This window comes from Octopus sinensis, linkage group LG2 (genome assembly GCF_006345805.1).
Source record: "Octopus sinensis linkage group LG2, ASM634580v1, whole genome shotgun sequence".
NCBI classification, from domain to species: domain Eukaryota; kingdom Metazoa; phylum Mollusca; class Cephalopoda; order Octopoda; family Octopodidae; genus Octopus; species Octopus sinensis.
This window is the reverse complement of record NC_042998.1, coordinates 140,842,721-140,868,609: the sequence shown is the minus strand read 5'-3', so window position 1 is coordinate 140,868,609 and position 25,889 is coordinate 140,842,721. Positions and strand designations below refer to the sequence as shown.

Here is a 25,889-nt window from a genome sequence, read left to right as displayed (position 1 = left end):
TAAACATGCTTTTTTTTTTTTTTTTACTAAAGAAATTTTTAATAAAATGAAAGCATTGTATAAATTTATATATTTATTTGAAGAATCTATTTTCTTTGAAGAGACTCGCAGCTGGTGAAATCACGTCGTTGAATCTTGGATTATTTCTATTGAGTGGAAGATCAAAGATAATGTAACTGTCGTAGTCTTCTATCTTGCCGAGTCATTAGGGTTAGAGGTGAGATGTTGCAAGTGAATAGGTTACAAGTTCAAATTCTCTTCAGGGTGGCATGAAGGAGTACTTTACTCAATATTGCTCCAGCTGTTATAAGAGATCTTAAACTTGCATCCTCTCCAAATGGAAGGTTTATCTCACCAACCTCATAACATAAGAAATTAGGGCTTTACAGATCATTAGGGTACTGGATCTGTTGAACAAAAGGTTTATGATTCACATTGCATTGGTACTGTACTGTTGTCCTCCTGGCAAATACACAATTTTCAGTTATAGACACAGGATTAAGAACACTGTATAACTGTTTTCAGTTCAAATTGCAGTTCTAGCAGCCTGCAGGCCCCATACACTCAAAGACCAGATATTCATTCAAGATCTAACTTGATCATACTAATATCAATGTTCTCAGCTGTCTGCTTCACCTGAAAAAGAAAAAGAAAAATCAAGATGGTTAAGACTAAAACACCTTTAGCCTAATCACATTGAGGTGGGTGGCTATGGGGGTGCTAAATGTTTCTCTTTTTAATAACAATTTTTTTTTCTTGTTTTGAAATAATGACCTGTATGCAGAGAAGGGAATAAAAAGCTTGTTGAAGAAACAGCGTAAAACATTAAAATTCCAGTACTGAATTAATAAGGAGCAATTAGGAATCGCACCAGGCTCTCAGATGTTGTTACACATTGCTGGTCACAATGTGTTTTGCATTGTTTTAGCGTTCAAATGACACCACCCCACTGGCTAGGGGGAAAATCTCACCTGATTAAAAGGGGGACTGGAGCAACGTGAAATGAAGTGTTTTGCCCAAGAATACAGCACATCACCCAATCAGGGAATTGATCCCCACAATCTAGCAATTGTAAGTGCAACAGCCTAACCACTGGGCCACATGCCTTCACACACACACACACACATATATATATGAAGGGCATCCAGCTGTAAAAACCAATCCAAAATCAGACTGGAGTCTGGAACAGCTTACCAGTTCCAGTTAAACTGTCTAACCCATGCCAGCATGGTAAACATGCTAAATGATGATATATATATAGAGAGAGAGTGAGATTTTATTTGACTATCAAAGATATTACATTACAAAACTCTAGTTTACAATAATTGGTTATTGTATGAAGTGATTTAAAAATGAAGACAGCATGATTTACAGCTGTAACAAATACTGGTTCTTTGGAATTAGCCATACAAAGAAAAATTGATGTTTTTCAGCTTTGACTATCTTCCAGAACATTGGTGTCACGATGAAATAAGAGAGAGAGAGAGAAAAAGAAATGGAAAAAATATAATTTTGATGATGGTAGATGTAGACATAGCTATGTGGTTAAGAAGTTTGCTTCCCAACAACTTCATTTTGGGTTCAGTCCCACTATGTGGCATCTTGGCCAAGTGTCTTCTATAGCCCCAGGCTGACCAAAGCGTTGTGAGAAGATTTGGTTGACAGAAACAGAAAGAAGCCCGGTTTGTATGTGTGTGTAAGCCTTTCTGTCTGTCTGTCACACCCACCACTTGACAACAGGTGTTGGTTCAGTTATATTCCCGTAACTTAGCAGTTAGGCAAAAGAGACTTATAGAATAAGTACAAGGTTCATGTATATATTATGTGACCAACCAGGCTATCAGATATTGTCACACATCGCTGGTCACAATGTGCTTTTGCATTGTTTTAGCCTTCAAATGACACCACCCCATTGGTTAGGTGAGCAGGCCAACATTCCCCCACCCCCAATCAAAGGGGGACTGAAGCAATGTGAAATAAAGTGTTTTGTTCACAACACAATGTGCCACCCTGTCAGCAATTGTGAGTGCAACAGCCTTACCACTAGACGGTTGATTTGTTCAACTAAAACTGTTTTAGATGGTGCTCTAGCTTGGCTGCAATCCAATGACTAAAACAAGAAAAAGTTAGAAGATAGATTTTTTCCATCTTCAGGGATTCAGACATAACCCTGCTCTTGAAGAATAAGAGGTGTTCATCAACCCCTTTGTAAGAGTTGTTTACTGGAACTGGTCCCAGCTTTCACAATATTCAATAGTTAAGTGACATTACACATGGATTTAGGAACAGAGATCTGTTACGAGTTTTGGCTGGTGGGAGAATTTCGACTCAACATTGTGGTGTCTTGGTTTGCTGAACAACCTACCAGATGCATAATCTTATAGTGGGTATTATTTGTGCTGAGCCAGTCCTACTCTCTTCTTCAAACATGTATTGGTCTGGTGTAACAAGTGGTATGAACCCAGTAGTTATCAGGATGTAGAAATTGTATGGAGTTCCCTTCTCTTAGATGATCAGTAGCTAAAGAGCTAAATCTAAGCAGCTAAGGGGCCTCATCTACCCTGGGTCCTTTGGGTTATCTGTGAGTGACCTTTTTCTAGGAAGCAATTCCATGACATGCTAATTAGCCCATTGCTGGGATCCTGATAGGTGTTATTACCTGTGTCAGAGTAGCCCTGGAAACAATAGTAACTAAGAGGTTTCATCCTCCTCATCCAAATCAGGGCCCCACTATGGGGTGCAGGATTGATAAAATAGGCATGAGTTGAGTGCTAGGGTTGGTGTGATCAACTTACCTCATTCCCCACAAAATTCAGGACTTGTGCCTATAGTAGAAAGAATTATTAGAAATTAAAGAGCTAGCAGAATTGTTAGGTCAGTGGAAGACATGCTTATATATTATACTCTGTCTTCAAATTCTATCAGGGTCAACTTTGTCTTGCATCCTTTCAGAGTCAATCACTCATCAGTACAACAGTATGTAATACAGTATCTAAAATATCTCCTTTGGGTGACCCCTTTGGTCATGAATGATCATGGGATTGCACCTAGAAAGTTACCCTCCGAGGCACTAGTCCGGGAAAGGTAGTTTATGGAAGATCAGCAGTCACACATGCATATCAGCCTCCCCTCTCCATGCTCGATGTATAAGGTCAAAGAGAATTGAGCATTATTATGCATGTCATGTAAAGGCATGTGACCTAGCAATTAATGTGTTGCACTCATGATTGCAAGTTCCTGGGTTTGACTCCTGGACCAGGTGGTGCATTGTGTTTTTGAGCAAAACACTTTAAATTCACATTACCCCAGTCCACTCAGCCATAAATGAATAGCCCTGCAACAGACTGGTGCCCCATTTAGTTGGGGTGGGGGCAAATGTTGTGATCTCGGTCAGTTATACACCAAGGAAATCAGGAAACCAGCTCTATGAGTGCTAGGACTCGGGGGACCAAGAGTCATGTAATAGGGATTGAACCATTGCACCTTTGTTCAGAGCAAGTGCAGGCAGGCGGCATTGTAACAAGTCAATTAGCTGGAAAAAAAAATGTTTTGTGATATGCTAATGACTACTGTGAGAGTGAGCAGACTGCTTATGTAAAAAAAAAAATACAAAGCAAAGATGAAAAAAACCTGTTAAAATCCTGACAACACACAGCCAGCGAGATACATTCCTTTGATTTCTTTCAGCGATTATATCTAGAGTGTGTGTGAATTATGTATTCATGACTGACTCATCAACATTGAACATATATACACACACACACACACACACATATGTATCCGTGTGTGTGTGTGTATATATATATATATATATATATATATATATATATATATGTATGTATGTATATGACATGAAAAAAGTACAAGTAACCCCTACTCACTTTTCAACTGATCTTTCAAAAAAGAAAAAAAAACTGAAAAGAATGAAGTACAATCCCTTTGAGTGTGCAGATGAATGTACATGTATGTACACATGTGTTTGTGTGTGTGTGTCTGTGTGTAGGCACAGGCATGGCTGTGTGGTTAGGAAGTTTGCTCCCCCCCCCCATGGTTTCAGGTTCAGTTCCACCATGTTGGAAAATGCTTAGCCATATTTCACCCATCGGTCTTCACGTTCTCAGTTCAGATTCAGTCGAGGTGGACTTTACCTTTCATCCTTTTGGGGGTCAATAAAATGAGTACCAGTTGAACACTGGGGTTGATATAATCAACTTATTCCCCCCACCATCACCAACTTGCTGACCTTGCACCAAAATTTGAAACCATTATTAGAAGGTTGTGAGCTTGACAATTGTTACAGCATTTCTGTTGACTCTATGTTCTGAGATCAAATTCCACCCAAGTCAACTTTGGCTTTCATCCTTTTGGTTAGGTGTAGGATTGATAAAATAAGCACCAGTTGAGCACTGGGGTTGATGCAATCAACTTATCCCTGTCTCCCCAAATTTCAGGACTTTTTGCTTATAGAAGCAAGAATTATTAGAAAGTAATGAACTGGCAGAATTGTTAGATCATTGGAAGAAATTCTTTGCTGTACTACATTCTGTCTTCAGATTCTGTCAGGGTTGATTTTGTCTTGCATCCTTCAAGGGCCAATGAAATAAAGTATCTATCAAGTACTGGGGGTTAATGGAATCAACTAGCCCCACCCTTCAAAATTACCATGTGCTGAGATCAGAAACCATTGTTAGGTGATGTAAGGGCAGAAATAGTAGTGTCGATTTAAATATATAGGCACGGGCATGGTTGTGTAGGAAATCAGTTCACATAGTCTTGGGTTCATTCCCACGGTGTGGCGCCTTGAGCAAGTGTCCTTTTCTAGTCCCAGCCTGACCAATAAGTTGTGAGTGAATTTGGTTGAAGGATGCAGTGTAAAGAGCTGCAGTGAATTGTTTGTCTCTCTGCCTCCTCCACTCCCATTTTGCAACAGATGTTGGTTTGTTTATGTCCCTGTAATTTAGCAGTTCAGCAAAGGACACTGATGACATACTAGACTTAAAAATAACAAGCCAAAAACATAAGTACTGAGGTCAATTTGTTCAACTAAGCCCCTTCAAGATAGAGTGCCCCAGCATGGTCACAGTCCAATGACCAAAACATAAAAAGAAAAATTATTTAGTTTCAGCACCCAACCCTGCCCCACTCTCTTTGTAGAGCAAATGAAAGAAATTCACACGCTACAACCACTTATTAATAAAGTATTTACTTTACATTGTATTTCCAGGAAACCTTTCATGAAAGTCAGATTGTTATATGATATAATTATTATTGTTATTATACACTCAGTAAATATTATTACTATTATTATTATTATTATTATTATTATGGTGGTGGTGGCGAGCTGGCAGAATCATTAGCATGTCGGACAAAATGCTTAGCAGTGTTTTCCACCAGCTCTTTATGTGCAGTGTTCAAATATCACTGAGGTCAGGCTCTACCTTTCATCCTTTTGAGGTCAATGTAATTGAAAAACACACTCCTGCTAATATTACTGGCCTTTTGCCAAAATTTGAAAGAATCGTTATTATCATTAAAGAGTTGAGCTGTCTGAATCATTAGCATTTTAGACAAAATGCTTAGCAACACTTCCTCCAGCTCTTTATAGGCCTTGTGCCTATTATAGAAATGATTAGCAGTATTTTGTCCGTCTTTATTTTCTGAGTTCAAATTCCACTGTCTTTCATCCTTTTGGGGCTCGATAAAATAAGTACCAGTGAAATACTGGGGTCAATGTAATCAAATAGCCCCCTCCCACAAAATTTCAGGCCTTGTGCCTATAGTAGAAAGGATTATTATTATTATTGCTGTGGAGGCGCAATGGCCCAGTGGTTATGGCAGTGGACTCAAGGTGGGTGCCCCAGCATGGCTGCAGTCTAATGACTGAAACAAGTCAAAAGAGATAAAAGAAAGATATTTATAAAAATTTAGAAAAGCCATTGCACCTATGTCGAACATGAAATCATTGTGAAATTTTTAATGACAGGGCAGCACAGAGAGCCCAGACAAACTAGAAAGTCAAACTGGATGCCTCCCTCATTGCTGCTACATTGTTGTATATCCTAATTATTTTGCACTAACGGTAACTTTTAGGGTCAACAAGTTCCTATGAAATTAACAAGACTGATTTGAAGCCAATGGGGAAAGAATATGTTGGTCGCTCAGTCAGTTAGAAAGAGTGGGTAAATCTCTTTTCAAATCATTTCTACAGTTTTCTAATAAAATAAACAAAATAAAAGAGGGGACAAAGGCATATATATATATATATATATATATACTTTTTTCTTTTGTTTCAGTCACTTGACTGTGGCCATGCTGGAGTACTGCCTTTAGTCGAGTAAATCAACCCTAAGACTTATTCTTTGCAGGTCCCTTTTGCCAAACTACTTCGTTATGGGGATGTAAACACATCAGCATCAGTTGTTGGAGTAGACAAACATACACACACACACATATATATACGATGGGCTTCTTTCAGTTTCCGTCTACCAAATCCACTCACAAGGCTTTGGTCAGCCTGAGGCTATAGTAGAAGACACTTGCCCAAGGTGCCATGCAGTGGGACTGAACCCTGAACTATGTGGTTGCTGAGCGAGCTACTTACCATACAGGCCACATACATACACATGTAAGCACATAAATGCAAAACAGAGTGGGAAAAAAATAGTACTCGAATACTGAAGGTATACACAGTTGGTGACGTCCTGTACCCATATATGCATATATATATATACATACAGAGGGAGTAGTGGTACAACAAGGCATCAATGTTTACTGGAAATAGCAGTTGATAAATTTATATGTAGTCTGATATAAGCCATGCCTGAAAAAACTGGATGGTCATGACTGGAATGTCTTTGATCATAAGTCTGATGAAGGTGGGGCTAAGCAACAACCACCACATGAAAAAGTTTTTTGCTTATTTTTAATCTAATAATCAGCAGGGAAAAGGGTACTCATGACTCTTTACAAGGCTTCCAATACTGATAGGATGGAGGGAGGGAGGTATCTTCAAGCCAGAGACTCTGCCAAAGGCAACTAATGTTCCATTCTCTGCCGTTAGACAAAAGATAAATCAGTGCAGTACCATTAACTAGATTTATTAAACTGAGTAATAATTACCTTAGCGGGTAGCATGTAACACATCATCATTTAGTGTTCATCTTCTCCCTGCTTGCATGGATTGGAGAAAATTTTTATTAAGGGTGGATTTTCTACAGCTGGAAGCACTTCCTATTGCCAACCCTCATCTGTTTCCAAGTAAGATATTTCCCCATGACCAGATGTTAAGTGACACTCACAACTGAAAGCAAGAACACACACATATATACATATATATAAATACAGGACAGGCTTCTTTCAGTTTCTGTCTACTAAATTCACTTGCAGAAGACAATTGGCTAAGGTGCCATACAATGGAGTTGAACTCAAAACATTGTGATTGGGAAGCAGACATCTTACCACACATACATATGTATATCCGTGTGTATGTGTGTGTTTATATTCCACTGTTGTCACTAACTGAGTGAAACGGTGACAAGATGTTAATATTCTTTTTTGACATTATGACCAATAACTCTGTGCTTTTGAAGACCTGGCTGGAACAAAATAACAACATGTTACTTGAATAACAAGTAAGGGTTGGCAACAAAAAGAGAATCCAGCTGTAAAATCCTGCTTGAAAAAGTTCTTAGCTTAACCTTTACGAGCATGGAAAAAACAGGCATTAAAACAAACGAGAAAAAATAAAGTCGGCCTGCTTATTCAACTATCAAAATCAGTTGCCCTTAGAAGAGCCTTCATATATAAGATGAACATAATATTAGCTTCTGTTGAATAATCAGACTTTAAGTATCATAGTTGAGGTTAGACTTTTACAGCCATGTATTTATTTCACTTGGTCTACAACTTTTTCTGTATTTGGTATTAAGCTGGCATGGATAGGTGTAAGCATAGCTGTAGGGTTATGAAGTTCATTTCACAGCTATTTGGTTTGGGTTTCAGTCCCAATGCATGGCACTTTAGGCTAATGTTTTCCCTATTGCCTACCCCTAGCCACGACCAAAGCTTTGTGAGTGGGTTTGGTAGATGAAATTTGAAAGAAGCCCATCAAATATGTATGTTATATATATAAATGTATGTACGTGTGCATGTGAATGAGTTTGTGTCTGTCTTCTTGACATTGTATGTTTGTTGTAAAGAAATGTCACCGTCATGCAATCAGTCTCTTATTTGCAGTTTTCTATGAACCCATATCTGATTGTTGTGCTGTTTGTTCGTTCAAAGGTCTAAAGGAAATATTTATCTTGTTTAGAAACAAAGATTTGCGCAGGGAAGAGCATTCAGATGTATAAAACCTACCTCCTCAAATATTGTTTGATTTTTCTATGCTTGAATGGTCAATATTAAATCAATGATGTTGGTGTAAAGGCTGACTGATATGATCACGATCATTAATTAACGTCAGTTTTTTCCATGCTGGCATGGGTTAAATGGTTTGATTGGAACTGGCAAACTGCAGGGCTGTGTCAGGATCGAATGTCAGTCAGCTTTGGCATGGCTTCTATGGCTGGATGCTCTACTGAATGTCAACCACTTTACACTGTGTATTGGGTGTATTTTTTTCATACCACCAGCACTAGTGAAGTTACCAAGTAACTTGCGAGATAAAAGAACAGGAGAAGGAAAAAAAATCCCCTTGACTAAGTAGGGCTGGTGAAAATGGTGGTATTCCAAATATTGGGAGACTGCCAGCAGGCAGGAAATTTCTTCTGCCTTTGGGTAAATAACTCACTGAGATTCAAGAATTTTTTTCTCTTTCGGATTTCCCCTATATAGTTGAATTATTTCTTTCCTTGTTTTTTTTTTTCTTTTTAATCAGAAAATAAACCTTTTATATGAAATTTCTCTTTGATGATGAAAATAATTCTCTGTTATATTGATTGAACTTAAAATATATTTTTCCTGATTGATTTTTTATCATTTTGTTTTTTGTTATTGTTTTTGTTCATTGTGAGTCATTTGCAATATAACCAATAAAATTCAAGAGGATATTAAGTATAGTTAAGCAATATTTGTAAGCAGCAAGTGATAGATGTAGTTATAATAGTTAAGCAATTTTGAAAAGAGGCAAGGATTTGAATTTATTTATTTATTTACTTTTTATACACATATATTTTCTTTTTTTTTCTCCCCTCTCCCTCTGTTTGGTTCTAAGCAACAGATGTACTGATTTCATGTGTTAGTCATTGGAAATATCATCTCACTTGTGTTTAACATGAAAAGCAGGCGGCATCATCAAATCAATGCCCTCAGATCAATGAAACAATGAAGTGAAAAATCTATTATGTACCGTACTTAAACTAGACACATTCGTCGATTATTATTTTGCTTTTATTATTATTATTATTATTATCATCATTATTATTTTTTCATCTTATTTTCTTTTTTCTACTATAGCTGCTTTAGTCTGTAGTTAGTTGTTATAATAATGTTGTTGCACCAAGCCAGTTAGATTTACAGTTTTGTTGTTTTCGTTTTTAAAGTAAGCAGTGGTACATTACATCTTGACTCATAATTTATGTTTAGTGCACATAGTGCAGTAGAAATATTGGTTAGTTCTGTGCTTTATTTATTTATTTATTATTTTTTTTACTTATTTAACCATCGTCATGGACAAGTGTCTTCTACTACAACCTTAGCCTTTCTAATACATTGTGAGTGAATTTGGTAGACGGAAAATGTGTGGAAGCCTGTAGTGTATATACATATAACTATGTGTGTGTTTGCCCATTTCACCACTTGAAACTGGTGTTGGCTTGCTTACATCCTAATACCTTAACAGTTTGCTAAAAGGGACTAATATAATAAGTACGAAATTTACAAATAAACAAACAAACAAAAACTGGGTTTGGTGTGTTTGACCAAAACCCTTCAAGGCTGCAGTCAAATGACTGGAGCAAGTAAAAGTGATCGTCATCATCATCATTTAATGCCCATGTTGGACAGTTCGACAGGACATGACAGGCCAGATAACTGTGCTGACCTCCTGTGTATTTCAGTTCATGGACCCATCGGATCCTATTAAACTGTCTAATGTATGGCAGCATAGGAATATGGACATTAAGTGATGATGATGAAATAAATTTATAAAGTATTTATTTTTTTTTATCTTCATATATATATATATATATATATCACTTCTTAAGTTATGCAAAACTAAAATTTCCATTTATATAAAACCTGCCATAGTGCAGTAGACATTCCATTTTACTATGCTTTTTTTAAATCTTCAAACAGGACATATATATATATATATATATATTCTGTAGTTTCAGCTCAGAGCTGCGGCCATGCTGATGCACGCAAAAAAATAATCATTCATCTATATATAAAACCTGCCAAGAGTAAAAAAAAAAGAAGAAATTTAAAATTAAAAAAAAATTTTTAAACCAGATAATACCCTTCTTTCATTAAATAGATTTGCTGTGTCGGAAAACTTCAGTTGTTTTTTTTAAAAAAGAAGAAAAAACTCTTTGAAGTTTATTCTTAGTACAAAAAAGTGGTTTGATTAACTTGGCATATAAATATTTTCTAAAGACCTCATTCTTTTTATGGTTTCACACATGAAGAGCTACCAACACATTAACCATGTAATTTTCAAAGATCACTCAGACATGCCCCTCCCCACCTTTTTAAGGGTGCTTCTCAGTTACTGGTTGTTTTACTAAGATACTATCGTTTATTGCTAAATTGCTACTAAATAACTATGCTTTCTAGTAATTCAGTATATACAACATTAAATGTTATACATAGGTATAAAAATTAAAAAGAAAAACAAAACTCAGATGATTCAATAAATTTAACGAAGAAATATGTGAATCATAAATGAGGAATTGGTTATGTGATTTAAATCTGTGGACTCTTTGTTTAGTTTATTACAAGAATTAGAATCATGTTGCTTTGGCACGAATTTAAAAGGAGACTGCATTATTGAATAAATTTTCATTAATTGCTGGACATTGACATTAACAGCAGTTAGAAAAGCTACGCTAGCTTAATAATAATAATAATAATAATGGCATCAAATTTTGGCACAATGCAAGCAATTTTAGGGGTAGGGATAAGTTGATTATATTGGCGTGGGCTCAATTGGTATTTATTTATTGATGCAGAAAGTATGCAAAGGTGGAATTTGAAATCAGAATGTAAAAAAAGCCAGAAGACATACCACTAAGTATTTTGTCTAGTTTAGTAATAATTCTGCCAGTTTGCCTTTTTAATAATAAAAATAATTATTATTTCAAATTTTGTCAGAAGGTTAGCAATTTTGAAGGGAGATGGCAATTCAATTACAGCAGATGCAGTACTGGACAGGTACCTTATTTTAGTAGTAGGCCATCCATCAGTCTTGAGAGACCATGGATCTACACCCAGAGAAATTGTGTCAGCTGCTGATGGTGGTGCAGCGTCTGCTGTGGCTGTAAAGGCCCACTCTGGAGTGGCAGTCGTGCATACAGCGACTGCATTTGAAGTAGTTCTGTACCGGTGCTACTAGCTTTTCCTTTCATTGAGTACACTTTTCTTTGGTGGCAAGTTTCTGTTTCTCTTCCCATTGCTTCATCCTCTTTTGCAGTATTTGTCTCCACCATGAGCAATCATTTGCAACTTCCTCCCAACTCAGAACACCTAGATCAAGCAACTTTATATCTCTCTTGCAAACGTCCTTGAAACAAAAAGGAGGTCATCTTTGTGCTCTTGTGCAGGTGGCCAATTCCCCATACCAGGGGTCTTTTGGGATCCTCCCATCTGGCATGCGATGTACATGACCAAGCCACTGCAGACGGTGCTGCTGGCACCTTAGTTTAATGACCCAGAAAGGAAGACAGGTAATGTTGACCCCAGTAGGACTCAAGCACAGTATGTAAAGCGGCAGATGAAATGCTGCTAGCATTTTGTTTGATGTGTGAACAATTCTGCCAGCTCACTGCCTTTTTAATAATAATAACTTCAAAGAGAAAGGTATTAAACCTTCCTCCCCGAGTTGTATGCATGTGTGTGTATATATATATATATATATATATATCTGTACACACACATGCATATGTATGGAAATGTAATGCACAAATAATAAATAAATAAATACCTATAAACGTTGCATGGAGTTTCGAGTTATTGAGACTTTGATCATTTCAGAAAATATTCAGTAAACTTATATATTGTTTAATCAACCTGTTAAGCTTTATCAAGACATCAAAATCATTTTATGAAAGTCAATACGAACTGACAACTTCAGAGATGTTAGCGGCAATATGTAAGAAACTATTTGTTAGATGTTTAAACACAACACCAGCAGAGAGATTGTAGTATATATCTTGAGTATATATTGTAGCGTATATCTTGCATCCAGTGGTGAGCCACCAGCGTGGGAGTTCAGGAAGTCTACAGTGTGTGAATATACCCCTTAGTCACTGCAGCTCTCAGGTTCACTCTGGCTTAGGGTGATAGTATCTGTCAAGGGTCCCAGTTATATGTCAGATGGTCTTGTGACCAAAGCACACAGGACTCAGAGGGTTGGCCTTGAAATAGGTATCATTTGGGCCCACGGGGGTGTAAACGTGCTGTTTTATTACACCCCCCCTACTTCCCCTACTACTCTAGTTAAATAGGCCCTATGCCACAAGGGAAAAGCTCAGAAGAGTAGGAGATTAGCAGAGTAAATTGTGAATAAACCAGTTAGAAGACAACAGAAAACTTGCTGTATCTTTATCAAGAAACATCACATCTTCAGACTTTGGTATGGAGGTCCATGATTGTGGATGCCTGTAGGTGTAGCAGAGAAAGTGTGTTGAACAGGTACTGTTTCTAAATATTGAAAATGTTAGAACACACATCAAAAGGTGATTGCAGAGGATCTTGAAAGAAAATACTTCCAATTATTCATTCAAGCCTCTGACTTTACAAACACATTCAAATTTTTTCCTAAACAGTTGGTATGGCTGTGTGAATAATAAATTCACTTTCTACCCACTCTCACTGCACCCTGGGCATATGTCTTCTACTATAGCCCCAAGCTAAATATGGTAGACAGTGTAGGTGTGTGTATGAAGTGGTGTTTGTTTCAAGTCCAGCTATAGGGAAGAATTACCTGACTAGGAAAAGGTGAGGGTTAGTGATAGGAAAGGCATTCAACTATAAACAGTCTGCCTGGCTCATGCAAGCATGAAAAAGTGGACATTGTGATGATGATGATGATGAGGGGGAGTAGTAGTAGTATGCTGTTTTCATCATTTGAAATTTTGTATTTTTATCCTATATTGATATAATAGTTTTTTTCTTTTTTTTGAGAGATGAAATGGAGAATATTAAGTCAGTCAGTCCTTTGTACTTGCTTAAGTTAATTTGTCCTCAATGTATAATAGATTTCACAAAAATCCCTGCTCTCATAAATAGAATTAGCCCCTTTCTGATGTTTATCTATTGCAGCTACCTCAAAATAAATTCCTTGAGTATTAAACTCATTTTTCCAAGTTTGTGCTATCACATAACTCCTAAAGCAGTGCTGAGCAGAGAATATTGTTCATCATCCATATTTTATACATGCTGTTAATGTGCTTATCCAAAGTCTAATACAGTGATTCCTGTACAAATGACGAGGTTTTGTGTAAACCCTATATAACTTTCTTTGTGGTGTTGCATGTATTTCACACAATTTACATGTCTACTATGCTTACATTATCATGAAATACAAACCGACAATCAGTGCTTTTTAACATGTTGGATGAAGAAAAGCTTGGTTTTTTTTTTTTTTCCTACGTTTGCCTTTCAGATGTAAACAACTTCTTGCAACTATATATTTTTGTTTTAAAACCAATACTTTGGAGGCACATTATTAGACTTTGAATGATCACATGACTGTATGTACCATTATTTGATGGCATATAAGATGCACTTTCCTCTAAGAATTCTCTCAAGAACACCCCAAAGACTATATGTGAAGTTGAGCTTTCTATAAGTTAATTTAGTCCTTGAAACTCACTAGTATACGCTGATTTTAATCCAGACAGTCTCTTCAGCTGTATTCTTTTCTGTTATAGTTAAGGTACTTTTGTAATGTTCAGCTGGATTGCTTTAATGTTCTAAGGTATTTTTTTCTGAATAGGCACTGCTGAAATTGAAGTGTGTCTATGTACAGGTACATGGCTCAGTGGTTAGAGCATCAGGCATACAATCATGAGGTAGAGAATTCAATTCCCAGACTGGACTGTGTGTTGCTCCAGTTCACTCAGCTGTAAAAATGTGTTGCAACATCTCGGGTGCCAAACTGTATCAGCCATTGTCTTTCCTTTGGAAAACATTGATGGTGTGGAGAGAGAAGGCTGGTATGCATGGGTGACTGCTAGTCTTCCACAAACAACTTTGCCTGGACTTGTGCCTTGGAAGGAAGCTTTCTAGGTGGAATCCCATGGTTGTGACCTAAGGGAGTCATCCAATTTATCTGTACATCTTGTGTGCCATCAGACATGGTATGATTAGGAGGATGAGCTATATCCTACCTTAATGTTCTACATCACAGTCATCAGCTACAGAGAAATACATTTTGAAGGAGAAGTAAAGTGGGTGACTATTTTATTTAAGAGTGGGAAGATCTGATATTACATCATAAACTAAATAATGAGAAATGAACTTAACCATGTGCAAGGGACTTACTCATGTCCCACTTCTGCACATGGAACAAGTTGACATACAAGAGGATCGTGTTTTGGTCTTTTTGATGTGAAGACAGATAAATAGTCCTTGCTTAACTATATTATTCGACTAAAACTGAATCTAACGAGATGAGGTTTTGTTAAGTATGACACTGTTTGTGTGATTGTGTATTATTTGTGGATCTATTCATTGAGAAGACAAGCCACAGTGTGAGAATAAATCTGTAGCAGTTACCCAACATCAAAGCTAAAAAAATTTGACAGAAATAGTACAGACACATGATCTAGTTGAATAGTGAGCATGATGCATGGAAAAAAAAAAAGAATAAAAAGAAAAAAAAGCATATCTATTACTTATGCCAAAGATAATATCAATTTAATTAAGCAAACTTGAATTAATGATTATTATAAAAAGGAAGTTCTGTTATGCATATCGTTTCAAATCTCATATATCTTTTGATCTGATGTGTGCAGCAAAGAGGAACATTTACTATTCATGTATAAGGTGAAGGGGGGGATTCGACTACAAATATTTTTTTTTTTAGCTATTTCATACGTGTATGCAAATGAAGAAAAGCTCAAGGTTTTCTGTTTTGTTTTTTCCCCTCAATTGTTGTTACACGTGTGTCCTTAGCAATGTGAAGAGCAATTATGAAAAGTTACATGAAAAGAAAATACCACTGTCAATAAGCGACAATGAATTTGTATTTCAGTGGAAGGGTGGTGATCAATAACAACAAGTTGATTGAATAGTCACGTCTTTCATTATTGATCTTAGACTATGTAGTTTAATTGATAAATTGACATTCTTATCCTATAAAGTCACATGATTAAACCTCGAGACATTATATATATATATAAATAAATAAAATCATGCACAATTGAGATATTTATGTCGCTAAGGACGTGTGAAATTGGCTCCTTGGCTCTATGGTATGATGTTTGCTTCCTAACCTCATGGTTCTGGGTTCAACCCTGCTGCGTGGCACCTTTGACAAATGTCTTCTACTGTAACCTCTTGTTGACTAAAACCTTGTGAGTGAATTTGGTAGATAGAAACTGAAAGAAGCTCATCATTTGTGTGTGTGCGTGTATATATATAAATGTGTGTGTATATGTGTTATTGTATTGTCTTGACATCATGTGATAGTATTCAGGTGTCACCATCATACAAGTGATGTCCTTGGTTTCCCGTCTTGTTGAACATATTTGATCCTGGAGAAATATTACTTGGAAACATTAAAACAATGATGATTTGTTACCAAAGCTATGAATGACAGCTGTTTATTGGGTCATAAGACAACTACTTCATTTGGGTTGATTCAAATAAAATAGGTCAGCAGTTTCTGAATGTGTAAAAAGAATACTTGATTATGAAACAATTCCTAACACTATATTCAAAAGCATTGGTATATTTAAAAAACTTTGGTTTAAATTATTAATCAACAATGGCATTAAACTGGCAATGCATACTGTTAGAGGAACAATATTTCATTATCATTTAGCGTTAATACTCCATGCTAGCATAGGTTGCAAAGTATTGTATTGAGTCTCACAGTTTTAGTATGGCTAATGCCAACTACTCTACAGAGTGTATTTGGTGTATTTTTTTTTGTGACACCGGCACTAGTGAGGTTATCAAGTAACTCGTAAGACAAGAAAAATCCTTTGACTAAGTAGGGTTGTAGCAGAGAGGGTGGTGGCTTTATGCCAGATGTTGAGAGGCTAAAGCATGACGGACAGACAGGTATGTTTTGCTACAGCGGAGATACATAAAACAAAGCAACCCTACTTAGCGAAAGGAATTTTCTTGTCTTGTCTTACGAGTTACTTGGTAACCTCATTAGTGCCAGTGTTACAGAAAAAAAACACCAGGTACACTCTGTAGAGTAGTTGGCATTAGGAATGATATTCAGCTATAAAAGCCGTACTAAAACAAGTATCTTAGATTGCAGGGATCGTTCTGCTGTTGTGTGTGTGTGTTTAGTCAAGTATATGTATATATAGGTCCATGTTAGAAATCATTATTAAGGCAATGAGCTGTCAGAATCGTTAGCACACTGGGCAAAATGCTGCTTAGCAGCATTTCGTCAGTCTTTATGTTCTGAGTTAAAATTCTGCTGAGGTTGACTTTGCCTTTCATCCTTTCTGGGTCAATGAAAAAAATACTTAAAATTTGAAACCCTTATTACTATTATTTAGGATTGTGGAATTGGTAGAATTGTTTGTTCTGGTGGTAGATCAGTAAAATTATTAGAGCATCAGGATTAAAAAAAAAAAAGCGTCTTGCAGTATTTCTTTTAGACTCTTTCCATTTTGATTTCAAATCCCGTCAGAGTCAACATCGTCTTTCATCTCTCCAGGAGTCAATAAAATAAAGTATTAGTCAAGTATTGGAAGTGATGTAATCAACTGACCTCTTCTCCTCAAAACTGCTGTAGTTATGTCAATGTTCGAAATAATTTTTTGAACAGGGTTTCACAGAACCAATAGAGCATTAGACAAAATGCTTTGCAAATGTCTAATTAAATGCTTGCATATTCGGAATTCAAATCCTGTTAAAGTAACAATGCTTCTGCAGGTTGATAAATGAAACAAACAATTTGGTTCTAGGGTCATTTCAGTCAACTGTGTCCTTCTCCTAAAATGCTTAGACTTGTACCAAATTTATTATTATTATTATTATTGCTGGCAAAAATCAGTGCGTCAGAAAAGAACATCTCGTATTTGTTCCAAGTCCTTACACTCTGATTTCAAATCTTGCTGAGGTCAGCTTTTATTTCCATGGGGTGGGTTGATAACATTGAAGTAAGCAGTTATATACTAGGGCCTGATGTGATCAACTAATTCCTACCACCACAAAATTGCTGCCCATGTAGTTAATCAGAACTCATTGCAATAATAAAGGCAGCCATCAGGTAGAATTATTAGCATGTCAGACAAGATACTTTGTGGAATTTTTTACGGCTCTTAACATTCCGAGTTCAAATAACAGAGGCCAGGTTTGTCTTTCACCCTAGTGGGGATTGATAAAATAAAGTACTAGTCAAGTACTATAATGAACTAAGATAACCTAAAATTGCTGGTCTTGTGTCAAAATTGGAAACATTATTATTACTGTTTGCAAATCTTGAGTCTTTGAATTCACACATGCCGTGTTCCTGGCAATAGCATTAATTCACTGTATGACATCATTTCCTATACTTAAGCTTCGTTGGGTAAAACAGTCCCATCCTACCCCTCTGCCGCTCATGTATGAATAAGATATTGCGAATGTGTGCCATGAAGCATATCAACCAACCAGCCAACTGGATATAACCTTGTACTTGAGTTAATTTCATAAGCAATTAGGGTTTCAGCTTTGTCACTAAGTTTCTATTGAATAAAAGCTGGCATTTGGTGGAAGATCAAAGACAAATGGAAATTATTCTGTTTTCAAAAGAGTTATTAGATCTCCAAAGGTAAGCTGTCTGGGACATCGCAAGGAAAGGTTTAGTTGTACCTTAATAAATACACACATGCATACATATTATGGTGCATTTGTGCGTGTGTAGGCACATGGCCTAGTGGTTAAGAAATTTTCATTCACGTAAGGTTGTGCAGTTCCCAGACCAGTAGTGTGTTGTGTTCTTGAAAAAATACTTAATTTCCCATTGCTCCAGCCCTCTCAGCTATAAACAACCCTGCTTGCCTGCCCAGTAGGGTGGCATCATTTGAAAGTTACAACAATGTGGAAAAGCACATTGTGACCATCAGTGTATATACATCTAACAGCCTAATGAATCCAGTGACATACATACGACTATACACACATATATATATTGTCGTACTAAAAACTAGTCTCGATAGAATGCAGTAATTAAATGTTAACCATAGTGTTTTCAAGTTAGTTTTTGTTATGTAAAAATCATGGCACTGTTGTTTGGGCCATGCTGATGAGCTTAGATCTAGAAGCCATGTGGAGCATTCATTTAAACTGATTGACTGGCAGAAATTCTAAGATGCCAGATTAAGTGCTTTGTAGCATTTACTTATAGTCTCAGTTCAAATTATGGGATTATGGGCTCAGCGTTGACTTTCATTCCAGCTGAAGTAACACAAGTATTGGAAGTTGATTCATTCAACTGCTTTCTTGCTTGCTTGCTTTCAAAATGTGCGACATCATATTCAAGTTGGAAATGAGCGTTGCTAGAACAAATTAAGGACTGGTTCTTTGAACCTTTTTTTTTTTTTTGCCTTGGTTTTTGTAATGTCTAATTCACAGCTAGGTCATTCTTGTACTGCAGCTAATTCTCACATGGTGCAAAGGCACAAAAGAGAGGCTTTTTATTATCATTATTATTATTATTTTGGTGAGTAGAGGAAATATATCTTTATAAATTGACAAGGATCTTAAACTAAACGAGATACTTCCAGTCGTAACAAGCAAGATCCTTATGTGTGTGTATATGAGTGCACATTCTCTCAGACACACAAGATTAGTTCTTAATTAAAATTGTCGGCCAATACATAGTAGTTTTCTTATGTGAAAGCCTTACAAGTTTATTTACATTTTCCAAAAAGTGTTGATAAACTAAAATAAAAACCAATGGTATAAAACAAGATCTTTGGCAGGCTGTTCTCTGATACTCTTGTACTATGAAATCAGCCTGTTACTAAAGCCCTATCATTTCTACCGGCATAGTTAAGTTTACCCTGTCTGAAATGTGTGTATATTTAATATATATATATATATATATATATATATATATATATTATATATATATATATATATATATATATATATACACACACACACACATACATACATACATACTGACAGGGTAAACTTAACTATGTGGCTAGGAATGAAAATATATATATATATACACACACTCCAGATATTTAATGCCTGGTTTTAAAAGTGTATATGACTAATGTATGTGTAAAGCTATACAGATATTTCTTTGTGTGTGTGTGTGTGTGTGTGTGTATATATATATATATATATATATAATATAATTGTGTGTGTGTGAGTGTATGTTTATTAATGTGTATGCGCGCCCACATTAAAAGACCATTGTGGAGACTAAAGCATAACACTGCTTTTATTATTACTCGGCTGTAATTTAATTTAGCTGAATGCCTGTCGAGTGCTGCAGCTAGACGGTGGTCTGAGCTAGCGTAGTTAAAACTCGCAGTCAATCATAAGATCAAAGCATGCGGCAAACTGCTTTGATCTTTCTTTTCTTCCTTTTTAACTGTTTATTTTATTTTGTTTGTTTATTTATAGAACTTCATGCTCAAGGAAAGTAAAATAAAAAAAAATAACTATATATACAGCATTATATAGATTGTCCTATATTTTAAGGAAGTAAAAAAGTAACAAACAAAAAAACGCCCTATGTGTTGTGTGCGCGCTTTGTTACTCCCGTTCCTTCTCTCTCCCCATAACTGGCTCCTTTGAATGGGGGTTGGGAGCATATCAACTTCGGTTCGCTGTCAGTGTCCCATCAACAAACAACCTTGTTGAACCAAAACTCTTCAACAGTGTTTTAAAAGATCGCCATTTCAAGCCGGAAAAAAAAAGTTACTAATTTGCTGAACTCCCTTCCCATTCGATTAACAAGAAAGCAGACTAACAGACACGGGTTTTGTTAGTAGTGTGGGTTGTCTTTTGGAGTGTCGTGTATAATAACCCATAAGAGACGGGTGGGTAGATGTAATAAATAAATAAAATAGATATTGTCTTGTTCTGTTTCATAGACACTGAACGGCCCTCAATCGAAATATAATAGTTTCCGAGTTGGAGTACAAGGCCAATGATGTTTATAGTAGAGGTGTGTTTAGTTGATAAACATCAATCTCCAGTATTTGATTGGTACTTATTTTATTTTGAGGGGTTGAAAGGCAAAGTTAACCTCGGCGAGACTTGAACTCAGAATCTAAAGAACCGGAACAAAATGTTGCAAAGTATATTTTCTGACACACTCTAATGATTCTGAGTAATAATGCCTTCTTATTACATAGGCACAAGGCCTGACATTTTGAGGGGGAGGGGTAGTTGCTTACACCAGCCCCAAGACTTTTACCGACTCCGAAAGGGTGAAAGGCGAAGTTGACCTCATCGGGATTTGAACTCTGAACATAAAGGCCGGAAGAAATTAATAATAATAATTCTTACCGGGGCACAATAAAGGTTTTATTGAAGGTGTTTATTCATGTCCCAAGGCCATGAGACACGTAAGCGATCGGAAATGGTTCGACCGGAAATCGAAATCAAGTCATCTCTCTCTCTCTGTGGGTGCTTAAAAGACAAAAAATAAAACAATTATCATTATGATTTATTTAAATACAAAAGCCACAACTTCATTAATTACAGAAGTTTAGTAGTTGTGTAGTGAGAGAACTGTATGACATTCGTGCAGTGATTGGCCAAGGGTAAAATTATTAAGCTTCTTGATTGAAGTGAAAATAAATGACTTCAGCAGCTGGGAATCGAAACCCTACGTTACAGATTTGGCTTATCTGGTGCTGCAAAATAAATAGAAAAAAAAACATAATTAAAAAAACACAGTTGCTGCAAAAAGACTTCTAGTATTAGAACAAAATTGATATGAATGATTTTCGTTCTTTTCTCTTTGTTGTCTACAATGTTGCATGTGTCTATATTCTTTCTTAAAAGTCGAATTAGGTTAGTGTCCTGTTGGCACAAGATTTTTTTCTACTTCGTTCTTTTGTTTGTTTGTTTTTTAAATTAATTTTATTCGTATTTTATTTTCCTATCTAAAAGTTAAGGATAGAAGAAAAGAAAAATGGCCGAACACACTGTTATGAATATTATTATATACAAGAACGTAATAATTTTGTAAAGTTATATACATATATATTATATATATAACAATCGAATATTAAATTGAAGGATCAGTGAATACGTTTTAGAAGACTACCATATTTAATCTAATGACGGCTATGTACCCAAAACTTCGAAGTTACTATCAATCTTTACATTATAAAAAAGCAAAATTAGCGTGCGCACACATGTATGTGTGTACGTGTATAATAGATAGATAGATAAGACCGAACATCCAAAGTACCAGTGTGAAGATAATTTTTACTTTCTCCAAGATAACATATATATATATATATATAATACACATACACACATATTATATATTTATATATATATATATATATAGTGTTCGTAGCACACTGCGTCTGTGTGTGTGTGTATGTATATATATATATATATATATATATATATATCACATACACATTATATAGCGGACCGGTGTGTAATGAATAGGTGTCCGTCAACAATATCTGACAGAGACTTAAGAGAAAGGAAGGAAAGAAAAGATATAAAGACAGGCAGATAAATAGATATATAGGGGGGGGGGGTATCGGAAGGCTCGATAAGAAAGCTGAGAACAAGAGAATAAATAAATAAAAGTAAATTAAAAAAAAATAAAGAAAATAAAGTGCCCATTGACTTTCAAGTGGGACAACAGAGCAGCTATATAGAAAGAGATGTAGGAGATCATGATAGATGGGGTGGGTACTGTATGGATGGATGGATGGTATGAGCTATACGTTTGCAGATTAGGGAGATTGTTGTCTTTTTTTGTTAAAAAAGAAAAACAACCACTGAAAAGATGTTTTAACAGTGCAGATCGGAAATGTCTGATTTGGCACTCATTTTATTTGTCTCATTTGCCGACTACGTTTAACAATAAGCAACCACTTATAGTCACCTATGGTTAAAAAAAAAAAGTGTGTGGGTGAACACAGAAGCTAAGATATACCACCAGAGAGATAAATTTATAAATATATGATATACTTTGAACACCGGGATGTGTATTTATTTTAATTAGAAATAGTTTGTTTTTTTTCTTCATTCCATTTTTTAATGGAATGACAAGCTAAATTTCTATTTTCTGCTAAAAATTAAAACCTGTTAAGTTTTAATTTATCTATTCTATATGGACAGGGTATCTGACTTGTTGCAAGAATGTTTTGAACGGTAGTTTCTTCTTAGATCTAATTAATAATTAGTAATACGAAGTTACATTAGGTTTCTTGGTCTGCTCTGGTACATATAATTATTTTGTTCGCTGGCATAGTTTTCAATTCCCGCAGTCCAAAACCAAAGTTAATGTGTGTGTGTGTGTGTGTGTGTGAGAGAGAGTAAGAGAAATATACACTAATACCTTTGTCAGAAATCTGCGTGATGTATGAGTGGTGGGGAGAAAGAGACCCCTTAATACATCTGTAACAAATCTGTGTGTGTGTATATATATATATATATATATATATATAATAAAACCTTAGTGAGAAGGAATGCGTGTGTGTTTGTTAAGTACAAGCCCTTGTTTTGATTTTCTATTTGAATTGCTTCCATCTCGAACACCTTAAGGGAAAGGATGAATGCCACAGCATACTATTTATATTTTCAGAAATGTCATACCTATGTAAGGAAGTGCGCGGTGCGCCTTCACAGCCGGAAGCGACCGAGTGGATAGCTTCACCGCATCCCCCTCTCCCCGTTCGTTGACATCTCTAACCTAAGGTAGACGTTTCAGTTGTCATCTTTTTCACCCTCCCACTCGTATCGCATTATACTACTTACTTCCAGATATTATTAAACGGTGCATCCATTTTCGTTAGCCGTAAATAAAAACGAAGGATGTGTGCGTCGACCAAGGATTCTGATAAAGTCAGTTTAAAGTTACACAGGCCGGCGTTTTAACAATTGTCCCGCCATCTGAATAATTACACACGTACACGCACCCTGTTATAGAACAAAGTCGATTTGGGTGTATGTGTGTTGTGTAAAATAGACCTCAGCCTCTAGACTTACTTCACACTTAAAGCATCAGTTAAATATGTAATATAAAATATATGGATATTTGTAACAAAATATTAAATAAATATATCAAACTCACAGTATCTGTTGTGTCCGTGAAGTCCCTTCATTTAACAGGAGGGAGAATGCTTTATCAATGCATTTTAAGCTGAGAGAAAAAAAAAATGGAAATGATGTCAGCGAACAAATTTATATGATGAACCAAATGAACAGCCAGCTAAATTAATCTTCTTATTGCTCCATTATTGCATCAAAATATTTTGAAAGCAGTTGTGTATTTTTTATAATAACCTTAATTAGCAATAAAAAAAATTCTAGATTACGTTATTTGCTCATTTTAGGTATATGCATTCACCCACAGATGGTTTTCAATCCATGCTGTTAAAATGCTAGTTAACGGAAAACTTCTGATGATTTTGAGGCGTTCATTCCTTTCCAAATGCTCTACATATCGACGTTAAAACCTTGGGTTAGTCTACGCGAGTATATCCTACTGAAGATAGTGACTATACTTTAATCTCGATATATATAAATGCATGAGGGAGATATACATGTATATAATAAGTTGAACACCTTGTATATTAACATCATCGGTAATTAGGCTGGTTTTATAAAAAAAAAATTCCAATACCTTATTTTCAAGTGATTTGCTCTAGTTACACTTTACCTTTTGGTTGAAAATAAGTTCCGTTCGATGCAAATCTGATCTATAGCACTTTGAGTCAGTCACCGCTGCATTAATCATCTTGGTCCAACACATTTCGTTTCGTCTTCTTTTAACATGATCCTGGATTTTTCGTCCTTGATCCCAAAATTTAACGTTTATTTATTTCCACGCTACAGAAAGCAACATCTTGTTATTCGCTTCAGTCATTGGGCTGCGGCCAAACTGGGGCACTACCAGGAAGAAGGCGTGGGTGTATATATACATACATACATACATATATATATATATATATATATATATATAGAAAGAGAGAGAGAAAGATAGATAGATAGATAGATATTTGGTTGAATTGACCTAAGTAATCGTTTATCGATGTTGGCTGGATCGATAGAATGGATCGATAGAATGGCGCTCTTCTTTGAAAACCGCAATGTGCAATATTTACTGATACTTATTAACGAGTGGTTTCACCATCTCTAAACTTTGTGTAGGAGTGGAATATTAAAAATACCTTCCATTGACAGGCAGGGTGGGAATTCATAGCGAGGGTTTGCAACCTTGCTAGGTTAGAAGATATCTCGCGTCACCCGATGCTCCATGAGAGGCGGAAGAATCTAAAACTGAATATGCTACATGAAGTTCTGGATTAGTACGACCTTACGAAAAAAGTTTATACACGAGGGTATATTTATGTCTACAATTATCTAATCTAATATAATATTAATATATATATCGTACGTTCCCATGGCCTATTTATTTCTTGTATGTATGCACTGTTGTCTCACCAAAAGTTCTCTCTCTCTTTTTTTATATATGTATAATCTTTGCTAGAATCTTAAGAATGTCTGCTGGTGGTAACAACTATTTCGATTCGCAGTTGTAACCATTTCCATGTCACATACTCTTATTTCCTACGAGGTTTTGTGCCTAAAGCACTGATATTGGGTTCTCTAAGAAAATTTGGCTCAATATGATCCTCCTAAGCAGTACTGAGTTATTTTGTTGCGTTTAATGAAACACAAACGATCACAAAATTTATACTAAAACTTTTAATAAAATAGCCATTGCTCTTTCGGCCTACGTGTCTTCTCTGTATATGTGTAGTAGCGGACAGAATTACGAGGTTTACACCTACTAACATTGAGTTCGAATTGAGAACGGGTATTTCCTTGTACTGTGTTATATATACTTCTATATCTTCCTGATTTAGTTCGTTGTACACAGACTGTGATGAAAATATGTCAAAGCTAAATGTCAAGTAACCAGAATCAAGCTCTGATCCTTTGAGACTGATTGGGGTTTTAGACAAACACGCACATACAGATGAGGAGTCCCCATAACCAATTAGGGTTGCTAGGTATTAATTGAGGATATCGTGTTCGTGTACCCAGCGCACAACAGCTAATTTGGAATCAACCATCTCCAAATTAACTGTAGCCATGGAAGCTTTGAGCACATCGTCGCTGGTCAATTATATACAGATCTCACTGCTATAAGCAACGAACTGTCCCTTCCCGTTGTAGTAGTCTTGTTACTAGATGGACTGGGCCATTGTCTATCGCCCCCGATCTCGTCCCCTCCTCCACTCTTTTCCACCCGTATACTTAGGGAACTGTTGTTAGTTCAACGACATCCTTTAGGAATAGGGGGCTTCGTTGAATGAATGAATTAC

At 36.0% G+C, this 25,889-nt stretch overlaps 1 protein-coding gene and 1 long non-coding RNA gene across 3 annotated transcripts in view; one reads left to right on the top strand and one right to left on the bottom strand.

Moving 5' to 3' along the window:
• LOC115231219 (axin-1) overlaps nt 1-25,889 on the top strand; it is a 201,137-nt gene that overhangs the window by 41,966 nt on the left and 133,282 nt on the right. The window lies entirely within an intron of this gene.
• Nucleotides 61-25,889, bottom strand: LOC118761733. Of its 2 annotated transcripts, XR_004997602.1 has the most exons (6): nt 24,182-25,889; nt 23,630-23,698; nt 20,869-20,991; nt 7,120-7,300; nt 2,796-2,825; nt 61-636 (listed from the first exon to the last, which is right to left on the bottom strand). It is a non-coding gene; the product is annotated as an uncharacterized LOC118761733 (long non-coding RNA). The 2 variants fall into 2 exon arrangements; XR_004997600.1 differs by lacking the exons at nt 61-636; nt 2,796-2,825; nt 7,120-7,300; nt 20,869-20,991 and adding an exon at nt 21,011-21,218 and having other exon boundaries at nt 24,182-25,862.